The following is an 8,977-nucleotide window of genomic DNA, read 5'->3' as shown; positions in this document are numbered from 1 at the left end:
TGAAAGACAGGAAATAAAGAAAGTAATGAAGGAGGGAGTCAAGAAGAAAGGAAGGAAAGAATGAAGGAAAGGGAGAAAGAAAGAGAGAGAGGCAGAGGAGTAGGGAGAGAGTCAAGAAGAAAAGAAGGGAGAAAGAAAAAGAAAGGAATTAGGGAGAAAGAGAGTGAAAAAGAAAGAAAGAGGGAATCAAGAAGAAAGGAAGGAAAGAATGAAGGAAAGGGACAAAGAAAGAAAGAAAGATACAAAGGAGTAGGGACAGAGTAAAGAAGAAAGGGAGAAAGGAGGAGAAAGAAAAAAGAAAGAAAGAAGATATTTTATAAAATTACACCTTTTCACGTAGTAAAAGGGGATGGAGCAGAACAAGTGATTCAATCAATAACTTGCCCAAGACGTAGCACATAAGATAATGTGGCGCCCCCAGGAGTATGGTCGCCACAGTGGCATTACCTTCCTCCTAGGAAGTGTGATGTCATGCCTGGAAGCAATAAAGGGTCTCTCTATCAGTTAAACACAACACACACAGCACAGTTCCCACTCCAGGCCAGCAGAGGGAGCTCTGAACCAAAACTGGGGGAGGAGCTGCTCTCTGGGGGCCAGGAAGGGGAAATTAGTTAGTTTGTGTGAGGAGGGAACGTGTGTGGACGTGAGGAGATGAGCTGGAGGATTGAGCAGAGTTCAGGCCCACTTCTAGCTGTAGCGCATGGTCTGGAGTCCGGTCTCCAAGGTTGTACGGATACTTATGTTCCTGCAGCAGAAACCGGAGGAATAGGATGCTGTAAATGCTCTGTTCCCACATAAGACTCGGAGGCACAACAGCGACGTGTGAGCCAGAAAAGGAGGCTACAGCTGTCTGCCATACGAGGGAGTTCTAAAAGAGAACAAGCAAGTGGAACTTCAGTGTAACACAGTACTGTAAATACCACAGATAAGCGCTAGAAAGGAGACTGCACAACCCATCTGCATAGAGAGATTCCTAAGTTGCTTCCAAGCTGGCCAGCCTCTGTGCCATCTGTAATCTGGACCCTGGACTGCACTTAAAGGTAAAGGTAACAGAAACTGCACCCTGTTGTGTCATTGCATTCTTCCTGCAAACCCTCCAGCACTGCTACATCTCTGTGCCAGACACTACACCCTCTTCCTCAACACCTATTACCACTGCCCTGGGACTACAGCTCTACCTGTGGGGAGCTATTACATCTTGCTGCTTTATACCATCTGTCCCAGAGGATCTGCCTGCAGCGTCGGCTTAACCCCTTCATTGCCAAGCCCCACAGGTGGCGTCACGTATCATCCACTTATGAACTTTAACCAGCCACTCTTACCCCTTTTACATGGACGCCCAGGGCCACGGACCAGGTCACCGCTACTGTGACACTACCCTCTGAGATACCGACCCGGTACCGAGTACCCCACTGCCCTGGCGGGCAATCCAATAACGCAGTACACGCTTTACTCGGAGGGTTCCTTTAAATGGGTTTTTCCCATGAACAAAGTTCAGTTTAATCAGCAGATCTTGGAATAATAATTTCCGAAATTGGATGTCTGTAAATAAAATGTTCCTGTGCTGAGATAATCTTATAAATGTGCCCCTGCTATGAACTGTGTAATGGCTGTGTCTGATCATACAGGATCCTTGTCTGATCATACCACAGCTCCTGGGCAAGGGGGGGGTAGAGAAAAAAAGTATACAGACATTACAGCACAAGTTTGCAAATTCTGTCCTCGAGATAAAACATTTTTTATAAACAGGCAGGGGAAATGCTTTATCTCACAAAAAGAATCAGCTGTGACCCTATGCTGTCCTGTCTGTACTCTCTCTTTTGCTTCCTCCCCTGCCCAGGAGCTGTGGTATGATCAGACCATGTTCCTGCACGGTCAGACACAGCCATTACACAGTACATACAGCGGGACATTTATAAGATTATCTCAGCACAGGAACATTTTTTTTAAACGCATCCAATTGTGGAAATTATTATTATTACCCAGATATATTGATTTAAATCAACCTTAAAATTAACTTTCTTCATGGGAAAACCCTTTAAGTCATGCACTTCTTGGCAGACTATGAGCACAGAGTACACACATGGTCCTATCACACACATTACATGTTTTTTCTATCACCTCTATTTTCCTATATCAGGGCCGGAATACTAACAATATAAATAAGAATAAAGCGCACGGCCGCTGCGCAGTGAGTAGCCCTACAGCCTTGAGCTGGTGAGATGGAGCCCGTCACGATTATCTGTGCGAGTCCCACGTAAACCTCATCCATCTCCGCACCAGAAAACATTTATGCTATAAAAAGAATCTTAAATCAAGTCTTTCATTCCGTCTGAAAGGAAAATGCGATTTTCAATTTATTCTATCTAAAGCGCCTCTCATCGTCTGGCTGGAGATTGCTTCACAATACGATGTTGTAACAGATACAGAGTCCACCACAAAAAGCTGCCTTGTCCTCCTAAAATGAAAAGCTTCTTGAAGGGTTAGGAGTCAACACTCGATCCAGTCATCGTGTGTCTGATTGTGGAAAAATAGATAGTTATGAGATTAGATGGAAAAAGTATGTGACCCCCTCCCCGCCCCCGTCCACCACCTCCCGGAGCTTTTATGACATCCCATCCTACATCCATAGACATCAATATGGAGTCGGCCCCTTTGCAGATATAACGGCTTCCTCTCTGTTATAGAGCATTTGTCCTCAATGTCTTGAGCTGAAGGATTAAGGTTTCCCGTCACTGGAACTAAGAGACCAAGGCCGCCCCCTGATAACATCCCATATCATTATCCTCCTCCACCATGTATACAGGGAGCACAATGCAGTCAGGGGGTAGCGTTCTCCTGGAATCACCAAACCCAGACTCCTCCATCAGACGCAGATAGAGAAGTGTGAGCCATCACTGCACAGAACACTTCTCCTCCAGAGTCCAGTTTTGGTGCCTTTACACCACTCCATCCGACACTCGGCATTGTGCTTGGTGATGTACGGCTGCATGCAGCTGCTCGGTCATGAAGCTCCCGGCGGGGGGTGCAGTGTTTGTGCTGATGTTATATCAGAAGGCGTCTGGATTCTGCAGTTATGGAGTCAGTAGAGCTTTGGTGAATGTTCTGCCCTCTGCTCCTCAGCACTTTGTGACCCCACTCTGTAATGTTATGGGGTCTCCACTTCGTGGCTGAGTTGTTGCGGTTCCATCCACTTCTCAATAATATCACTCACAGGTGATGGGGAAGATTTAGGAGGAGGAAATGTCATGGACAAACTTGTTACCCCTGTGGCTCCTATTACAGGACCATGCTGGTATCAGTGAGCTCTGCACAACTGGTTGCTCTGTGACATGGAAGTAAAGGCAGGCAGCATGGCAGGTGGCTGGGTGTTATACACTAGGTGGAGGGGCCGGTTGATATGCAGAGGGGCAATAGGTTTGGCTGTATTACACTGGGGGCAATGGGGCTGAATATTATACAACAGGGGAAATGGGGCAGGAGTTATACACTGGGGCCAATTGGTCAGATGGTTATACCCTGAAGGCAATGAGACTGAATGAGAAACTGGAAGTCAATAATTAAGACATGAGTCCCAATACTTTTCTCCATATGGTGTACTTATAAATAGAAAATGTTCATAGATATTGGTCCGAGGTACAGGGTACAGCAATGGGGACTATACTTACCCCTTCAATCCAAATGGTAACAATTGTATCTGAAACAAATATATGAGATGTAATTTTATGATCTCTTGCAAATAAAATGATGACACAGCTCAGGTTTTAATGTTTGATATTACATAGTTAATAAATATAAAGAAAAATGGTTCTGGGGATGAAAGATGACAAAATTGCCACATAAATATAGGAATGGGCCCCTTCAATGATTCAGTATAGTCACAGTGGGATAGACGGAGGGAATGGAATAAATCTTATTACCTTTGCTCATCTTTCATTCCTAGAGATTACAGGTTGGATCCCCTCTGTTATATAAGATTTGAGTGATGGCTTCCTATAGCGGCGGGAAGAGTAAACAATGACATGGCTCCTGCTCCTTGTACACAAGCAAAGATAAAAGCACTGCAGCGCTGACCTGCAAAAACAAAGATACCATGCATAAAGCCAAGATCAAGATGTCATCATCAAACAACAAAACAGCGACCAGAACGTGCTTTCAGGCTAATATTTACATGGGGCTGCTGGAATGGTGGAAGATAAATCAATATATAATTCGGACAATGCTGAAATGTAAAATGGTGAGGAATACGTAATATGGTACTGGCTAATTTATGGTGGTCTGTTTTTCAGCCGGTGATGAACTATAGATAATACATGCAGCTTTTCGCTCTGACTGATATAGGAGAGGTCTAGGTGGGTCGGGACCATAGTTCCAACTGTCCTGGATTTTTTCACACTCCTGGACTGGAAGAAGTTGGGATTATGTAACCTCTGTGTAAAAGTGTTCAGAGGTTCCGCAAGAGATTGGGACATTACCAAAAGTGCCAGGGTTAGGGTTCGGAGAGGGACTTAAAAACCTCCAGAAATGTTGGCAACTATGCTTCCACCCATTTTATACTATTAGGTCTTATCAACATGGATTTTTATAACATGAAACTACATTTTAAAGAGATTCTATAATCAGTAAAGTACCTACTATTTAAATCAGGTTTTTGCATTAAATATATATTTTTAAAACTTTTTGGCAATCTTTTTTTTTCCTTCTATTTCACAATCTGTGCTAAAAATAAAAAAAAAATACATATTGCAGTTTTCACAGTGGCCACTGGGGCTATTCTAGGTTCTTAAGGAGGGATGGGCGAACCCAAATGGTAAAGTCCATACCGAACATCTAGTGTCCGTGCACGATGTCCCTGAAGTCTGTGTTACTGTTCGGGTTCGGCAGCTCGAACATTGTCTGTTTCCTACGCTGTAATCTCTGTGACAGTGCGAGAAACCTGCTCTGATCAGAGGTAAGTTAGTTACCACCGGTCAGAGCACTGCTGTTCCCACACTGTCATACAGTGACAGTGTGTGAGCCAGCAGCTGTGATCGGCGGTAAAAAAAGTTACTGCCGGTCACCGGCATAGGCTGATGAGAGTACTACTCTAATCATCGTATACCTGGTCTCCCTGATAGCAGTGAGAGTAGGTGTACGATGCTGAGAGTATTCACAAGCCCGTTCCTGTGCAATAAGTAAAATAAAAAAATGTTGTGGGGTCCCCTCTATTTTTCCTAACCAGCACAGGCAAAACCAGCAGCTTTATCTCGGCTGGTTATCAAAAACAGAGGGGTCCCAACTGAGCACACTGAGCTGAGCCTGGGAGCGCAGCTTCAGTGACCTGCGGTGACGTCATTGAAGTTACCACCTGTCACATTAAGCGGGTCTCAGGCTCAGCTCAGTGTCTCCTGGACTCACGACTGAGCGGTCGCATCAGGCTCAGCTCAGTATCTCCTGGATTCACGACTGAGCAGTTGAATTATGCCATCACTCATGCATGCAATCCAGATGGAGCAGAGGTGGGCTCTTCTTGGGATAAATGGATAATCGGCAGGCAGGTGAGGAATAGGTTAAGAGGGTGGGGAGTGTTTCATTCAAGTAAAGGATTTTTCTGGGTGTGTCTTTATTTAATTTTCAATACGGGGTTAGTAATGGGGGCGTCTTATGGATGCCTTTCCATTACTAATCCCTGGGCTTGATGTCAGCTGACATTACAAAGCTTACATCAACCCCACAAGTATTACCCCACTTGCTACTTCACCAGAGCAAGTGAGAAGTGTTATGATTGAGTCACCGTAGGAGGCAAAAACAGAAATGCTAGCTAAGTCCAGAAAACCAGAGAAGTTGGCAACTATCAGATTGCAGACCCCTGAACCTATCAACACAACTAGCAGTGGCCGTGGGGGGTTCCTACGATGACCTAGACCCCTCGATCACGGCCAGAGAGATACATAGGCCTAAAGAAGGAAAGGGGAAATCTAACTGCCCCAGAGCAGACCCCAAAGCAATAGGCAGCCCCCCACATATAATGACGGTGAAGCAAGATGAAAACACTTACACAGACAGAAAGACAGGCTGAGCAAAGACGGGGCCAAAAACTACCTAGATAGGAACGGACAGGAAGGCTGCTGTCTGCAATCTGCCAAAACCCTATCAGAGACAAAAGCCAACAAGCTGATATAAAAATGGCCCTGAAGCAACTAAGCTTCAAAAACTAAATCAGCACTCAGGAACTTTCAGAAGACAGAGCTAACGGAACACTGCACACTCCAGCAGGGAGTGGCAGAATCCAAAAAGCAAGAAAAACAAAAACAAATCTTAAATGCAAAAAGGCAAAACAGAAAACTTAGCTTTAGCAGAGCAGGAATCAGACTGGTGTCCAAGAGTCCACAGAGAAATCACCCGCAGGGCAGAAAGGGCGTAGGCTGCCTTAAATCCAGTCAGTGACTCCACTCAGCCAATCGTCTTCATTAGTCCCAGGTGCCTGATAATCAGGCTCACTACCTTGCTTCACTAGAATAGGGAGTTCACCAGGCCTCAGTGACAGAGGGGAAAATGAACTCACAACAGAGAAGAATCTGGTTAAGTGCCAGAATTGGCGCATCTTATGGTTGCACCATTTCTAGTGCAGCTGAGAGCTGCTGTTCTTAATATGGGAGGGGGCCAATATCCCTGACCCTTTCCTAGGCTATTAATATCAGTCCACAGCTGTCTGTTTAGCCTTTGCTGGTTAGTAAATATAGGGGTGACCCTACATCATTTTTTGGGGGGTCTCCTTTACAATAACCAGTAAAGGCTGAGCAAACAGCTGTGAGATTATATTAATAGCCTGGGAACCTTTATGGCTGGAGGATCATGGTTATCAGCTGAGTATTGAGGAGTGACCTACATACAGAAATGTAGAATAGTGCAGGGCATTGCAGTAGCTTAGGTATCCTTTGGTTTGACCACTCATATAGTGAGTTAGTTCTTAGTGGTCGTATCCATGGATATCTAAGCTACTGCAATGCCCTGTGTGGGGTAAGTGACATAGCTAATCAGAAAAACTATGTGACATACAGTAGCTAATCAGAAAAACTATACTACATTTCTAATTGGAGGTGTTTGCTAATATTATTATTATTATTCCACCTACTACAGATTGGGATAGGATCTTGTAGATGGGAATAGCCCTTTAAGTCCAATTTTTTGTTGTACATTTCCTTTTAAGTGTAAGTACCTGGTGTTTCTCTCTGCTTGACAGTAGACATGGGCTGAGCTCCGAGCTGCAGGCTGGATCCTTAGTTTAATAGCTGAGAGTGCGGAGAAGCTGTTATATAGATGTTTGCACCATCTGGCTTTGCTTTGTCTGTTTTTTTTCTGTAGAAAACGCAGCAAGCATATATAACACAGTCTGGTTCTCTGACAATCCCACACATTAGAAGCAGATGTATAAAATGTGCTCCGAGCTTCTCTCTCCGCTCCCGCATGAAAAAGACATTTTATGTTTGTTGTTATTGTGGTTAATACTAGGTGCTCACTATGACTTTTGGAGCCTGAAGAAACATTTCCTCTATTCTGAATTACAAAAGGCTCACAAAACTTCTCCTCCATACCCTTGATCATATCGTAAATCTTCCCCAACACAACACCTTGGCCACAAAAAAAAGAGAAAAGCAAGAAAACAACAACACAAAAATAATAACCATATTACATCCTAAAATTAAAAAAATGTCAACATGCTCTTGATTTTATAAGGTAAATATGACTACCCCAGTACCAACTAATATGACACAAAACAAAGAGCACAATACCAGCATCACCATGTAAAGGGAAGGGGTTGAGTAGTGATGGTACCCTTTAAATATCATATACCCTATGAAACAGTTTAGGAGCAGCAATAATCACAAACAGGCAATGAAGAGTGTTACAGAGTCTCCAAAGAGGCAACATGCTTAGTGGTTATAACCATGACAAGAGGCAACATGCTTGGTAGTTACAGCTATTCTCAAAGAGGCATCATACTTGCTGGTTACAACTATTCTCACAATATGCAGCGTGAATGGTGGGTGCAACTACTCTCACAATATGCAATGTGCTTGACTGTTACAACTGTTCTCATAAGAGTCAACATGCTTGACATTTACAACTATTCTCACAAGAGGCAACATGCTAGGCAGTTATAACTATTCTCACAACCGGCTGTCTGAATGGTGGGTGCAACCATTTTCACAAGATGCAATGTGCTTGGTAGTTACTACTCTCACAAGGGGTAAAATGATTGGAGATTACAATCATTCTCACAAATGATGGGATCTATAGACTCAGCCCTGAGAGAATGTGCTGGGTGGTTACAACTATTCTTACAAAGGGCAACATTATTGGTGGCTACAACCATTTTTACAAGATGTAATGTGAAAATTTCAGAAGATGTGATGTGCTTGGTGGTTACTCCCATTCTCACAAGAGGCATTCTGCTTGGTAGTTACAACTATTCTCTCAAGAGGCAAAGTGCTTGACAGTTGAAGGTATTCTTACAGGAGGCAACACGCTTGGCAGTTAAAGCTATTCTCACAATAAACAGCGTGAATGGCAGATGCAACCATTCTCAGAAGATACAATGTTCTTGGCAGTTACAACCATTCTCACAAGAGGTAAAGCGATTGGTGGTTACAACCATTCTCACAGAAGACAAGAGATATAGGCTCATACCTGAAAGACTGTGCTGGGTGATTACAAATATTCATACAAAGGGCAACATGATTGGTGGCTACAACTAATCTCACAAGATGTGATGTAATTGGTGGTTACAACTATTCACACAGTAGGCAATGGGTTTGGTAGTTACTAGAGTTGAGCGAAACGGGTCAGTCAATTTCAAAAGTCGCCGACTTTCGCAAAAGTCAGGTTTCATGAAACGAAACCCGACCATAGCGTGACGTCGGCCAGGAGGTCGGCGACCATGGCACCAAAGTCGCGTTTCAAATGATGCTTCAGCGCCCTTTTTCAGCCAATGATG

The 8,977-nt window shown here is 43.9% G+C and overlaps 1 long non-coding RNA gene across 2 annotated transcripts in view; it reads right to left on the bottom strand.

Moving 5' to 3' along the window:
* Nucleotides 1-1,987: 1,987 nt before the first annotated feature.
* Nucleotides 1,988-8,977, bottom strand: part of LOC141069304 (uncharacterized) — a 59,781-nt gene continuing 52,791 nt past the window's right edge. For both annotated transcript variants that reach the window (XR_012226533.1, XR_012226534.1), the window contains exons 3-4: nucleotides 3,921-4,074; nucleotides 1,988-3,697 (exon numbers count right to left, since the gene is read on the bottom strand). This is a non-coding gene — a long non-coding RNA (uncharacterized lncRNA). The remainder of the gene's footprint in view (nucleotides 3,698-3,920; nucleotides 4,075-8,977) is intronic.

This window comes from Dendrobates tinctorius, unplaced genomic scaffold, assembly GCF_039654945.1.
Source record: "Dendrobates tinctorius isolate UK_male_01 unplaced genomic scaffold, ASM3965494v1 ptg000257l, whole genome shotgun sequence".
Classification (NCBI taxonomy): domain Eukaryota; kingdom Metazoa; phylum Chordata; class Amphibia; order Anura; family Dendrobatidae; genus Dendrobates; species Dendrobates tinctorius.
Note: the sequence above shows the minus strand (reverse complement) of the source record. Positions and strands in the feature narration are given on the sequence as shown.